The sequence below is a fragment of the Acanthaster planci genome, linkage group LG08 (assembly GCF_054643075.1).
Source record: "Acanthaster planci isolate LZ-2023a linkage group LG08, COTS_SCS, whole genome shotgun sequence".
Taxonomy (NCBI): domain Eukaryota; kingdom Metazoa; phylum Echinodermata; class Asteroidea; order Valvatida; family Acanthasteridae; genus Acanthaster; species Acanthaster planci.
In genome coordinates, this window is record NC_141784.1 from 13,395,854 (window position 1) to 13,411,643 (window position 15,790).

Below are 15,790 nucleotides of genomic sequence, written 5' to 3' on the forward strand. Positions count from 1 at the left end.
CAGCTAACGACGTGCAGAGCACTGTGGGCAAATTTCTGCCAGACGCGAGCTCGATCATTGCGTTACACCAGCGGCGGTTATCAATTCGATATTTTTTCGCTCTCTTCCTCAGAGCTGAACATTTTTCGCTACACTTAATTGTTTCATCCAAAATTAATAAAGATACCTATATAATACAAGTATTTCGCCAAAAACACGCGATCAGTGGTACTTAGTGAGAAGATAAATTACTGTGATTGTATCAAGGATGTGTTTTTTACCAGACAGCCGACACTTAGCATTGCCATTGGCAAACCAAAAAATTTAAATAACACTTCGCTAATAGGAAGTGACAACCTTGCGGTCAAAGGTCGCGCACAATGTAGCCAATCGCAGGGAAAAGCCATCAGCCCTCCCTGCGCCCTGTTTGAGCGCTAGGCGACTGGAGCGAAGGCTTTGCCGGTTCTGCAATGGATAAGTGTAGAATTAATGTCAGCACCGAAGAAATTGATTATTGGAGTAATCGAAAGGACGAGGTCTCCCGGTGTATTTCATCCTTAAATTTTTTTTTTTACTACATAACTTGTTTTCTCTCTCCATCTTTCCGAACATAGGGGGATATAAGAGCGACCCCTATGTACCTCAATGTAAGGGCCAAACCCGTAATTAGAAATCAACAACTCCCCGACGCAAAGTACATCTAGAAACAATCCTCCTTTTAGAGTAGTAGGGTGAATAAGTAGCCTGAGACTAGCAGAGACGAGGGCAACAATATTGATGAATATTGATTGATCTTAAAAGCCTTACTTTCGCAGAGACCAGATATGAATGTAAATCTCGTCTAGACTTGGAATTCAACGTTTAATTCCCACAATTTTGCTAAGATCTGCAAAGGACATATCTACCACATCCACCTTGAAATTTAATTTGGTACATATTTCCACCTATAGACCAGATATGAATGCAAAGCTCGTCTAGAATCAGGTTCCAAATCCCCCGATTCTACAAGGATTTGCAAAGCTAGTGTTTCAAGCATCCAGAAATTCTTAAGAACAAATGGATTTCGATGACTAGAACAAGGGACTCCACAAAATTGACTTCATAATTAATATTTCGCAAACTGGCAAGCTACAAAAACACCCAATCAATTACAGAATGATCGAGCGAATGAAAATAAAAGCCTGTTGGCAGGATACAGAGATAGCGAGTCAACAGAACCTACAGGGACGCCTGGAAACAAGGCTCTGTTAAGGCACGGTGTCATGGGCAAACATCCGCCTCCTTTGGTGCAGCAATGCTGAACAGCGCCATCTGTTGGCAGTACTAGTTCTCGCTATGCTTCGGCACTGTACATTTCCCCTCGGTTCCAAATACAATATGAACAATTTATTTTTCTAAATTGCTCTAGTTATTACTTTCGAACAGAAACATAAGAATTTTTTACAAGAAAGGGACACCTCGCTGCATATAATCCAAACTAATTGATCAAATAATCCAAACTAATTGATCAATATAAGCCTTTTAAATAATCTTTTCCTTTGACACTTAGATCGAGTTCGCGCGGCCTGTTCTTGACACAGGTTTCTTGTTCTCCGGCTCGAACAACGGGAACACGATTCAAGAACACTGTTCTCGGAACAGGATCACACACCACCACCTCGTCCGGGTTTTACAGGAACACATGGAAAAACTCGAGAGATTTTGATTTTTGACTCCCCTTGAACAGCTGCAAAAAGTAGCTAGTGATGGCTTCCAAAGCCATAGACAATGAGAAGTTTTGCAAAATTAATATAAATTATTTTACACAGAAATGAATGTTCCTGTTTATATAGAAAAGAATTCAGCCCATCCAAACATAAACTCTCGAAGAAAGTAGCCTACATGGACGCCGCCATGTTGCTTGTCACTAACTACCCGCGATAACCGGTTGTTTGTTCCCGGCGTTCGAGCGGCCGTCCCACGAACAACAAATGGAGCTGTTCGTGAACAGACGGGACCAAGCTGCCCGAACTCGGCCTTAGAGCTAACAATTACAGAGCTAAAACCATTAACAGATGACAAAGGCATCACATAGTACAGGATGGCAGGGCATATTCACTCAGCTTCACACAACTCGACACTTTGAGTGAGTTGTAACACATAACCCTCAGTTATACTTGTTCGGGGCCGCCGTTTCTTGATGCCACGCTAAACGTGTAGGGCGCCATCTGCAGTTCAAAATGTGAGGACGATGTCATCGCACTCGTGTAGCTCGCTCGGATCCGATAATGGCATCGACGGATTTGAAGTTTGTGCGAAAATCTCTCCTGATATCAGGTTACCACAACAACAGAGTTACGGCTTAAATTGTTTGAAGCACGTATCAACTCTGAGTTCATTACAGCGTGGCATAAGTCAAATTGTGAGCGCCTTGGCGTAAAGTTACCGAAATCATTTACTTAACTCGATGCGATTTCAGGGAAAATCCGATTCGTTGAAGACACACCATGGCATCAACTATTTTGATTTCATTCCGTCCACCGAAAAAGTCTATTCTTTTCACAACAAATTTCTATCAATTTCTGACTATATACCAGCAATTATTTGGGTCACTGTTTTTAATATAAGCCCCAGCATGAATAATTACCAGACTAGTTACCAAATACACGTCAAAACTCAGCAAAGATGTTCCACGGATAAAGCCAGTATGTCCTACGATGTTTTTTCCTTTTTCCTCTCAAACTTTCCTCTAGACAAGTCATAAGGGGGAGTAAGTAAAAGGAAAAGGACCAAGCCCTTGAGATTACGTGAAGTCTGATCTGTTGGAAAAATGTTTATACTCTACTATTGGAAGATCCTATACTGCTGCAATTAGGTTGGCCATTTAACACTACTGAAATATCTTGGGATCGATAAACTTTGGTTGGAGGTGTAATCACCATATTGGGGTGTAGCACATTTATCTTTTTTTATATAGCCTATTTCCCACTCAAGTCCCCAATAAAAAAAAATTCTGGAAGACGGGAAGGTTCCTTTCAGGGTTTCGTTTCTTCTGCTGTTTGTGAGGAATGGCATCGGCTCTGGTTCGTTCTGATTCTTGGGAAAATACCTTCTTTCAGACCCAAACCAACTCTGTCTTGGTATGGTTGCTCCATTTTTAACAGGAGAATGGAGTAGTTTCCATTTCCCCTTTTTTTCCTCTGTAATTCTGTATGACACGACAGAAAATTGAAATGCTTTAAATATCCGTTTCAGCGCATCATGCACATGACACAAAGGCGTACGTTTACTTCACTTCACTTCGGAATCAACTTATTTTTGGAAATTAATGCGTACACTTGAGGGAATCATAGGCCGGGTCCGAAATAGGCTTCCAGGGCTACGGCTAGGTCTATTGTCTGCGCGTCTCCACGCAATTCCAATGGAGCGGAGACCTAGACCTAGCTCTAAATAAGAGATTCGGATGCAGCCTTAGTTTCAGATTATTGGGGAAATAGAATTGCTTCTGTTTGGAATACCGTTGGATAATTTTACGAGCTGTGCATTCCAGTCAGACCGGTTACAGCGGTGACTGCGTTACCGTGAAGTCAACGTGTAGAAAGACACCAGTAGCTGCTGAATTTAAATTAGACGATGACCGGGAAAAATAAAGCCTCAGTGTCACGCAAAGTGAGTCAGGTGCATTACAACTTGTGGTCATTTGTTCCACATAAACTGCGTAGTAAACAGATACATCACGATCAATCTCCAGTCCCTGCACTGCAGGTCAATCGTCCAGGTCTTTTCCGGCGCTGAAGAGTGAATTATCGGAAGACGTGAGGGCGGAATTTAATATATTATACGGTTATGGGGAAACGATGAAAGGAAAATCAATCATGCGGTCTAATTCCTTTAGTGCAAAGTTTTTATGAGGTGGAAGCAGGTTTGCCAATATTCCAGGTTTTGATAACAGTGGGTATATTAGAGACCGAGATTTGAGTACTGTACACCGAGAATGTTCGCCTTTCTTTCTGTGACATACATGTACATTGTATATGTGGGTTTTCATGTCGAGCATATAAAAGCTTCAGTTTGCCACTTGTTGGCAAAAACTATGACTAGGACCGTAGCAAGAAAAAGCTCAGTAAACGAGTCTTGTGACGTGGTCAATACACAACTTGAAGACTATTCACAACTGAGGCTGAATGTCAAAGGTCGCGCGGCAAGGTTCCAGCCCGCCAATGGGGAGGCTGCCTCTTCGTATTCTTTATTTTTTTGGAAGAATGATGTCTGACTGAAATCGCCCAAAGAAACATTCATTTTGGAATGTTATCTTTGTGTTCTTCCAAGTGATATTGTGGGAAAGTCACCTGGAGATGAGTAAAAATAGAATTCAATGACCGTTCACTTCCGGCATTATCGTTCCAAGGTCTCCTTGTTTGTGCACGTTTGCTTTCACATTACGTATGTACTTGTGGGCACGAGAATGTATAAACATGCGAAGATTTTCCTCCCTACAGTCGAGCTGGTCGGACTGCTGTTCTTGTCAGCAAAGCTTCGATTAGACCGTGGTAAATGCTGAATATTTATTTAAACCTATTTTTCTTAATTTGTAAACTGTTAAAATTGTCTTGGTTTCCTGTTTCCATTTCTGGTTTTACCTGAACAATACCACAAAACGGTGTCTTAACTCTTGATCTGCGTAGGAATAAACAGTGAGTTGCACTGGTCGTTAAGCATTTCAGTTTTCGGCGGTGAGAGGGCAGTGTTTGGAACAATACTTCTCTTTCACGTCATTTGTCAGTATATGTAACTTAATATGCTTGCAAATGCTTGGCAGAGGCTTTTTTGGAGAATTTTTTTCAAGACGTTTAGGAACAAAAGAAATAACTACAAATTCTAAACATTTTTCCCCGCTTCTGTTCAAGGGGTCGAAAAGCGCGCCATGAGGGGTCAGCTTTCAAGGCTAACTGGCAAAGCAGATTGTGCTGCGGCAAGTGTGCAAAATAACTGGTCCCATGCCAGAATTCGTCGATACTTCCACAGACTTTGTGTACGAGTCGGCCATATTAAAAATGAAAGCGAGGTCAGCTCTTCATCTTTGGGAACTTGGGAATAGAAATGAAAGTATCAGACTACTATCAAATGACAACACCTGTCTTCTCTAATGGATACTTTGTGACTGAACACAATGTTTTAGACTTGCAATTCAGCATTCAGCAACCTGTATACTTATTTTGGCGATAAACGGGTATCCGAGGCTCCACTGAATTACGAAATGGCTCTGGTGCATGGTACTGATAACGAGTACTTTACTCGAAATATTACTGTAATGACCAATTTCATGGCCGCAGTGAATATTTAATGCTTGCCGCACTTTCTCCAGTATGACAAAAACACACCACAGTACCAGGATAATGTTAAAATGTCAATTACCGGTACTATCAGACAGTTTTTAAAGCGTATAATTATAGTCCTTTTGCAACCAGAAAGCCAACGAGACGGGTCAAGCGGCAGCACAAGGCTTTAATATCGGTACGCAGTGGAAACTTTACTGTAAATGGAATTCTGATGACAACTGGAAAACTGTTATTCAGCAAAGATCAATATCCGTCGTATGGAGAGTATTCCGTAAATGGGATTCAATCTATTAGAAGATTTACAATTCATGCCTTTAAAGTTTCAAGGCTGAAATATTTGATTGCAACTACAGATCAGCTGGAAACCCTGCCAAATTACATGGAGTCTTTGATATATACGTCTGTGTTTTAGTTTTATTTTATTGACCGCCAGCAGTAGCTGGACAGCACTGCTGCAGTTACGATTGGTGGTCGAGTGGAGCGTGAATTCTATCAACACGGCAGGCTTAGGAGTATAAAAAAATCCAGTAAAATTTGGAATTGATTTTGCGTCTACTTACATTGACTATTGACCTCTGATGATATGACAAAATTTCACGGGCGCTTTTTGCCTTGATCTTTTCCTCAATACAAAATCCATGCATGAAAACTTCATTCCTCTGTAGCTTAGCTGTCAAAAAAATCTCTCTCAAAAGCTTGCAAGGTGCACTCTACTTAATCGCAGACTTGACGGTTCTCAATGCAGACAGACCAGTCAAACGACTGGTCAAAATTGAATCCTTCTCTCCCGCTTTGACCCACCTCTCGACAGATTGATAAAACGAGAAGCAAGCAATTCGCAACTGTGCATAGATTACTTGAAATATAATGAACTTCCCAAGTGGTCGATTGTGTTCCTCTCCCTGTAGCTAGAATAAGAAAATACAGTTCAAGTGAGAAAGATTTAACAAACACAAACAGTTACGATGGGCCAAGGGAAAAGTGATAAAATGTCACATTTGCCCAACGACGTGAAGCCGCTGTCTGTTGGATGTCGGCGCAAGGACGGCCGCTTGAAATGCAAATATTTCTGGCTACGTGCACTTACATGTCAGTGATCTTACTATTGTTCAAACTTGCCTGCGTCCACTTTTCTTGAACTTGCTTTGTACTTCTGTAACACTTTAAAGTGACAGTCTGAAAGCTTTCTGTCCATAATGTTAAATGAGCTTACCATTTGCGTGCGTCGTCGTTATTACTTTGAGCTGATCCAACGAAGTGCGCGGAAAACGTGTTCAATGAGACATGTGGCTTGTCACTATAGCAAAATTTCGGCTAAGGGTCATCGCCTCATCTCGTGTGAAAGACGATGAAACAACCAGAGAACGTATATTTTCCCTCTCACGGTTGATTGGCACCATCTGAGTTTCTCAAACTTTGGGCTCTCTGCTGGAAACTTTGGCTGTTTTGGTGTAGCTTCCAGTTTCCACGTTAAGTTTCTCTATTAAAGCTGGATATTGTGTGTTCCTTTGCAGTTAGGGGACAGGGGGCAAAGGATTTACCCAATGCGGTAGACTGTGGTATCACTCTAAACCATGCACGTTTTTTTTTACATAGGGCCTACACCATGCTGATCTGAGTACTTGGAAACATTGTAGAGTAACTATACATAGCTGCCATATCATATCATACGATTTATTTACTCCAAGGAATCCCGTTCAGTCGACAGCTGAAACGTGTCCAAATGTCACAAAATGTTTCCACAATTAATTGAAAGTTCTGTATCATTAGGGACATGGGCCCTTCTAATTTTTTATATCATGCATGAGGATGCATTTGAATTTGATATACATGTGTAACAATAGCTACAAACAAGAAGGGAACGAAAGGCGACATGGACGCAGCAAGCCCTAGGCCTACGCACTCTAACTATAGGCCTAATCAATCATTCTAGAAACTTTCCAAGATATGCTTGGTGATGACTGTATTTCGTGCTCAATTTTCTATAAGGTTCTAGCCAGGCACACTTAAGAATGGATTTTGAACTATACACCAACCTCGTTTTGGGAATGTGCTTCAGACGGTCTAGCTACACAGGCTAGGTGCACTCGACCAATTGGTTTCTAGAGAACTTCTCATGCCGTTCGTGCATGTTATATAGCTTAAGCCTCCACTCAGAAGAAAAAGACAACAAAGGGCTTTGCAAGGCGCGAAACTATGACCAAGTTCGATGTGTGCTCCCTCCAGAAAAAGACCCCCCCCCACGAGTATATCTCCAGGCAAATTCTACCCAAGCTATGGCAGGCATACGATATGCAGTTTGAATAACGTGTTCAAGGCAAAGCAATGTAAGAACAAAAGTGTATGTGAAATGAAATAAAATGGTGAGTATATCACTTCTACCGTACTACTTTAATCGGAAACGATACCTATTACAAATGTTCCCGTCCGGAAATCAACAGCCAGCCTTTCAAATACTCTAACTGTCTTGCCAGATAATCCTTCAGCGGGGCCCCAGAGACAAATTGGCGATAAGACCGGGCTGAATCCAGCGATCCCGTCTGCATCTCCTCTACCGAGAGAGAAGGAGAGAGAGAACCGAAGAGGCGACTCACGCAGGCCCGACCACTAAACTACCGTCACCGATGCCCTAGCTTATCAACCTATCTGTAATTCGGAGCTCATCCGTAAGCCCAATGGACAAAACAAGAATCACATAAATTCGATCCTTATCGGGCAATTTTAGTGTCAAGGCGGGATTCACCATAATATTACCCTGGGAATTCTGTGATTTTCCAGAAAGGAATCTTTGCGACAGTTTTTTGCCAACTTTCAATACTGCGGGATTTCGTTGCCTTGCATATATTGAACAAACCACTTAACTTCAGCGTCATGTTTTTTTCACAGCCTATGTTCGACACTGTAAATTTGTCGAACTCGATGACTCTACCGACATACACCCGAACAGTGACTTTTTCAAAAATGAAGACATTTTGGTTTTAATGGAGAATAGCATTGCGCGACATCGTGGCAGACATCTTATACGAGTTGGCCTCAATATTTCGACTCAGGTTCGGGTGCTTGTGAATATATGCTTTAAAGTTGAAGCCCGTGAAAATGATGAAAATTATGGATGGCCCCTAAATAAATACCCAATCATTTACGAATTAGATAACAACATGGCACAATGCATCTGAAGTCAATAACCGAGCTAGTAGCAAACGAAATCACTGCCGCGCAAATCAAAAAGGGGCCGAGGGAAGGAGGAGACATATCAATGACATGACATTTTTACAAACAGAGACAAGGCCAGATAAATAGGCTCACTGGGCCGAGATACCGCGGGCTACCTCCAGCTCCGTGCTGTGGTACGGTGGATACATCACACCTCGGCTCCAATATCAAGCCAGTCGTCTGCTCGCTACGAGTATATACGAGAGCGTTTTCTTGATTTGTACGCAGTAGCTGGGCTGAAGGTTTCTCCTGCCGGCTGTGGTGCCTATTTGCATACATAATGTATGCACTGGCAAAAACAGAGCCCGTGTGTTGTTTCATTGCCATATTCCGTCCTTCACAGAGTCATCTATAAGCCTTGTTGGTACTCAATGGTAAACTTACGTCGGATGCACATAACACGAGAGGCAATGAAAAAAAGAGGGCATTCACGGTAGCTAGATATTAGTTAAGTTATAATCATGACGTGATCGTTGTCCATATCACGTCTGGATACACAAAGGTGGTGTTGTAATATGTTCCAGCGTTGTTATGCAGTTAAGATTCATTGACAGTCTAGTAAAATCAAAAAAAGTGTGGCCCAAACAATTAAGAGACCTTAGTTTATTTAATTTTGTCGGAGTTCACAGTGAGGCCTCAAAATGTCGACTAATCCAAAATTCGACGGTCGTTATTCATGAATAAATTCACTAAAATGCATTGTTCGGTTGTGCTCGATAATATGTAAAAAATGAGTTAGGCGACAATGCCATAATTCCAACGACATTACAACCAGATGCTACCTGTACAGAGAAACACGCTGGAATTAATTCACAGCAAGCCGGCTGCAAAAAAAAATGTCCCTGCGACTGCATTTTATGCCATTGCAATCACATAGGATTGCATGTATTTAGCATCATGCTTGAACTCTAAAGAACGAGCTTCAAATGCAATACACTGATAGAGAACATTATCCCGTTTCCTTTTAATATATAAATATAAAGGTCAGCAATTTAATATGGCGTAAAATACAGGAAAAAACAGGTCGAGAGAACTGGATTAGCTGATCAGAACAGAATTAATTAGCATTTCCTTCCAAATATCCAATACACACTTCGTTCTTTCTATGAGTCTCTGGCTCCGTTTGTCGTGAATCATTTATGGTAGCTTCATAATACCACCGACAGTGCTTGGAACAGAATATCAAAATTTCGCGTGTAAATAAGGAAAGATGAGCATCCCTTCGATGAATCAGGCTGCAACTTCACTTAATCCTCGTCGGTACACTTGTATACATTGGACGTAACTGCACGTCAGCAATCGTTAAAATCAAATGGTTTTCTTCTTTCAGCCAGACTGACTCATTAAGATACCTGTTGAAACGTGCAAAATCATGTGTGACGTGTTGAAAAGTGGGTGTTCCTTAAAGCTTTATCGACAAGTAGACTTGCACACAACTCCCTTCGCTGAAAGAATTACATTGCAGATCCGGATCAGAGACATTCTTTGCCACTGCACTCCACTGAGCCAAGACGATTTGCCAAGGGGAAAAACGGGAAATACCCCACCGACAAAACTATGAAAAAACTTCCATCAATAATTTGCATCGTATTCTATCATTCTTTACAACCCGGTCGACGTGCTTATACAAACCCCGGCCCGTTTTAGATACAAACTGTTAGATCCCCCTTTCTTTGTGTATAATTCAGAAGGCTATAATGTCTCACGGAGCGGAAACACTTGGGGGAAACTGAGCTATAAAAGACAGCCGCCAGTCCATTGCAGGGATAAGACATATGCAGCTCTCTGACGACAGAGAGAGAGAAAAAGAGGAAGAAGGAAGCTCGAACGGTAGATGATTAAAATTTAAGTAAGATTGATTGCAAACGTCACGGTAAAGCAGATGCACACAAACTGCAGCACCACTTTCCAGCTTCATCACAGTAACAACCAAATGTCCATTGCTTGCCCCAGAAAGCTATCAAACCAAAACATCAATCTTGTAGTCATCATATTACGAATTTATGGAATAGTGTGTACCGCGGCATATAGTGTGATATAACCTTAAAACCACGGAGCGCTGGCCAATCACAGTGCGCGAGATCTGTCAACCCAGTGTGCGTTTGGAAAGGGTCGACAGATTTCGCGCGCTGTGATTGGCCAACGCGTTGCAAACTCTTGGTGCACTATTGTGAATCGTCCGTACTGCCTAAACTCAATTAGCTCTGGGTTATGCTTATGCTTCTGAAGGCACGATCTGATTAAGTCAGAAAGTACTGTTACGTTGAAAACTTTCTCGGAAATGCCCTCGGTTAATTACCTCCAGAATGCAATGCTGCTCTGCGACATTGTAGTGAACAATAGCGATCACTTTTCTGTGTCAAACTTTTGCCATGCTTTATAATCACACACATGGAAAACCAATGACGTCATACATAGATGATATTATGGGAATGTATGATTTCAGCAGGTAGGATATGGGTCAGAATAGAAATTTGTGCGATGACGTAAAGTGAAATTTCATGCAATTTTGTGTACCACAGCAACACAAGCTTATACATGTATTTGTAGCTTTACAACTGCGAGTTAACATTCCAAAAACAAAGGTTTTTCACAGAGCGAAATAATGAGAAATTGGAACCCAGATGTTTTCGTCATTTTAATTGGGAGCCAGGCTAAATCCTCACGGCTGTTTGACTGCAGTCAGCATGGCACATGGTGGGGGTCGGATTCCTTTATTTTCTGTCTGGGAATGATGCTAATATCGCCAAGCCAGAAATGGGTACGCGCATTGGGCAAGCGGCGCGGCCGTCGCGCCAAGGTCGCAGTTGCTCAGGTTGCACTGAGCCAATTTTCCCCATCAACTGCATGCGCGATATCTGTTGGGTTGCGGGGTGGCCTTGACTGCCCGTCCAACGTCAATGCCGCTTTTTTTTCGTGTAAAACTGGCAGCGTCGGAACGAGAGGGGACATGAACGCGGGGGAATTAAACTGTCCATGTGTTATTGATAAGGTCTCGGCAGTTAAAAAGGACAGACGCATCCACTCCCACTGCCGAACTAGGAAGGGGCAGACTCCACTCCCTCGTGTTGACAGAGCTTTGTCATACGGAAAGATCCATCGCAGATCCATGGAAGTTTAAAAATTAGTGATCCATCTGGGATACGACAGATAAAAAAAACGACGGGCAAGCCTCATTAACACTTCATGAGACCCCTCATACAATTAACTCGATATTGCAGGGGATTGAAGTCCAGGCTGATGCGGTGCACTGAACAAGAAAAGCAGGCGGGTATTCGTAATAAATGTAGGGACTGGTCTCCGCAAAAAAGTCATCTCGGAACTTATTACATTAAAGATTACCTCAAAGCCATTTTTCAGAATCAGACAATTTCACATCAGGAAACTGAGCACTTGATATGCTCCCATGACATTTCTTACCTGCAGGGAGATAGGTTACCTTTAATACCCACTTGCACCTGCTTCATGCTTCGAAATGATATACTCTGCAGAGAAGTACTCGAAATCCACAAAATGTTAACCAAATTGTGCTTTTGTTAGAATGTGCACTTCATCTTTGCTGCTACCCTGACCTCAAACTTGCAGGAAGGCTTCCATTTATCACATCTAGCTTATGATCACGGTCCCCTACGCGGAATGTGAGTGTACGGCTTGAAAATAAACAGGACTAATTCAGGCGGATTAAATCAGCAGACAATTCAAGAACCCCTTGTCAAAAGTAATTCGTTTCATCTAAAATAACACTGTGTACAAGCTCAAAATGATGCTGCCAAAGCGACATATAATGTTCTTTGATTGATAGCACATACACAAAAAACAAGAAATCAGCACAGCGGAAATGTTCGAACCAAGGACATTCCTGGAGTGGAAGATATTCAACGCTCGTGCAGTCCTTGCACAAAATCATTGCCGTCGTTGAATCTAAAATGCACCAGTCGGGCTTCGGCACGCGCACCGGCAAGAGAAAGCTGCAATGGTTCATGTCAGTCTTTTCATTGAAATCTCGGTAGCTGCCAAAATATAGAACAACCAACATCATGTCATAAAAACTTTGAAATTCACACAGTTTTGTGTTCCACATGCATGTATTACAGGGCGTCGATTGTCAACACCGACATGAGGCCTCTGTAGTCAAAATTCAAATATAAGCTGGTCCCCCGCCTCCTACCAATGGACGCCCATGCTTGCATGGGCCTAACTATCATAGACACTTGCTACATTGATCATTAAAGTAAACGTTGACCAATCAGAAGAAGAGTCATTGTCCAGTCCACTGTCCAACTGGAAGCAGGATGTACCTGTTTGGAATACAACGTTCCATTTTTCCCCCTGAAAATGTCATATTTGGCACAACATCCTAAGAGCTAAGCCTGCGGTCAACAAACCTAGATTAAAATACATGTACTACATTAGACATTCAAGCCACCCTGGATTCGTTGGTTCAGTTTAAGCTCTAACCTGCTTCCGTCCTAAATCATTTACCAATGCCCAGACCTGTGACAACGTTGATTACTATAATAAGGCATCGAAGTCATGGCCAAAGTCGGGTAAGACAGCAAGACCATTCAATATTCAAGCAGGATCTGGCTCACCGCTACACGAAGACTGGCCGATACTGGGACAGCACAGCGACTACACTACTACTAATTTACGCACATAAATGTCTGTCAGAGAATTATTTTCATAAATGGAAGGCCGAAGTATCGTGTTATTATACGCTCAGCCGTCCCTTGGCCGGAGCCTTGCTCGTATGATACGAGGCAATGGACCCGATGACGCCAACTGGAAGTTATCCCAAATCAAAACTATTGACGGTATTCTATTTCAGAAAGATTAACTATTCCCACAGCTGGAGTATTCATTGAATTGTAACACCACAATTCGCTATATGAATGATTTAGATATTAACGGCAAGTACCAATGACAGTACGTACGACACACCTGAATGACAGCATTTTCTGACAATAACCTCATTTTCCTTTTAAAACTAGTAGGCTAATGTGCACATATTCCAAGAAAATGGCGCTGCACACAAATATGCATAAATTAATATATAACTCAGGAAAGCCTCATTTTTTGGCATCAACTTCAAACTGTTAGCCCCACAAATTTATCCACTGCTAAACCGTACGAGCAATCTACATGTGATGTCACTGACAGTGATTTTTTTTCTCAACCTGTATTAAGAGTGAAATATGCCAATACCAGCAATCGTGTCATTTTATTGTAACAAGCCAGTTTCCTCACTCTGCCACAAAGAAACAAACAAAAAACGGCACAAGAAGGTCCTTCCTAATTACCTACAAAAAGTTGAGTTTACAACTGAAATAGCGGACGGCCTTCAATGGCAAATTCAATTGCCCTACTTCTAAACACCAAACAAAAATGCAATAAGTGACTATTCAATCCGGCGTATTGAACGCTCAACCACTCTTCCAATGCTCGTACAAAATACAGATTCAATATCGCTTACATGACATTTACTGAGGTTGCCAACGCTAGACACGTAGTAAGAGGGACCCCACAACCGCTCGGTTCGTAAACAAACGCAAACAAAATACATGTAGCAAGGTCTGAACTCCATAATTTTTATCAATTCGTAATGACAAACTGGCACTTTATGGAACGAAATGCTCGTTTCCCTAAAGGCACATCAAAGACACATTTTAAAGACAGTGTATATAAATTGAAACTAAATGGTTCCAAAGGAAGTGCTTTTTGTGTAACAAATTGTTTTAACTGGACATTTATTTAAATGCGACAAAAGGAACGAGTCTCGGTATGCCTTACCAAAGAGTAACCGACGTACGAATTCCCGCAATTGAGATAAATCGCCGTTTGTCATTAGCTGACCGCGTTCCTTTTATTAAGTGGACTGGCCAAGCCTTTTCTGCTCAAACATTCTCGTACAAAAAGTAGGGCTTTCACTGGTAATTTCAGCCCGAGTAAAGAAGGACTGGAATCCTGAGGCCATTTCAGTGTCTCAAGAGGCATCTCCACGCTCGTTAAGCAACATACGTCGCAGCGGGGACGTTATTAGCTCATTTGAAGAGGCGGTTTTTGAGATCAGAGCCAATGATAACTGACGGGGCGGATGTTCGCTTGGATTGCAGATGTACGACGAATAACAATGGTGACGCTTATGGAAAATTGATGGGTGGAGAGGGACAACTGAGCACGTTGCAACGACCAGTGACAAGGTCAGTGTGACAAAATGTGACCGTGGGTAAGGCGATAAAAAAGTGTGATGACAATGGTCACGTGCCTTTGAAAACGATGTTTTAAAAATGACTGCAGGTGCACAGTTTAAAGGTTACAAGATGGCGATGATGACAATGATGGCGACAGCGATGACAAGGGCCGATGGTGACGACGGGCTAATGGTTACCATGAAGAAAACGACAATGCTAACAACAACTACAGTGACGACAACGGCAATGGGAATAATGACGAATCAATAATGATGCCACAGAATTTTGTAGTGATTGCAACGATGATGAAAATAACGACTTAAGCATTGCAGATACAACGGTGACAGAATGAATCGACTTGGTAGATATTTTAAGGAAATTGGGGTCATTCTGAGAATTATAGAAAATGCAATGAAAAAACAAAGACTAGAAAAGTTTGATGGCAAGAGCTGCGACAATGGCAACACTTGGACGCTTGATTTATCAAGAAAATGAAGCCATATTACTTGACTTTTAAAATAACGAGCATTCCTTATCCACAAATAAAATACGAATCAATACTGCCACCGAGTCAATGATTACAAACCACACTTGGCTTGAAATATCCTGGCTACATCACATCCACTTGGCACGGACGAATGACAAATGTGGGGAAAGGTCAACGAACATGCCCGGCTAAAGATAACGACAGGCCCATCCTCGATTTTAATTGGGGAACTAGCTCATGCAGTAGACCTCATTCACGGCGAAGCCATTTAAAAAATCTTTTTCCCTGAATCTATCATATTCAATGTAATCTGTTAAATGGGGGTGGTGCCAGACTATTTTAGGGTTCCAAACCTCACTGTCAGACTTTTTAATCTGGCTTAAAGTATTTAGAAATGACTTATCACATCCGTTATTTTTACCAAAATGAAAGGTTTTACCTTACTTTGAATTCAAGATGACCGACACAAGAATATAATCTGTTGCTCTTAAGCTTGACATTTAAATCGTGCTGAAGGTTGACTGACCCCAAAGTGCTTGCATACCGGCTCAATCAATTAATTATGTTGAAAATGAATCTTCAGAAGTCCTTATCTAATGGGA

At 41.8% G+C, this 15,790-nt stretch overlaps 1 protein-coding gene across 1 annotated transcript in view; it reads right to left on the reverse strand.

The window, feature by feature from the left end:
- The window catches only part of LOC110977382 (atrial natriuretic peptide receptor 1-like), a 275,377-nt gene that overhangs the window by 207,370 nt on the left and 52,217 nt on the right, over nt 1-15,790 (reverse strand). The window lies entirely within an intron of this gene.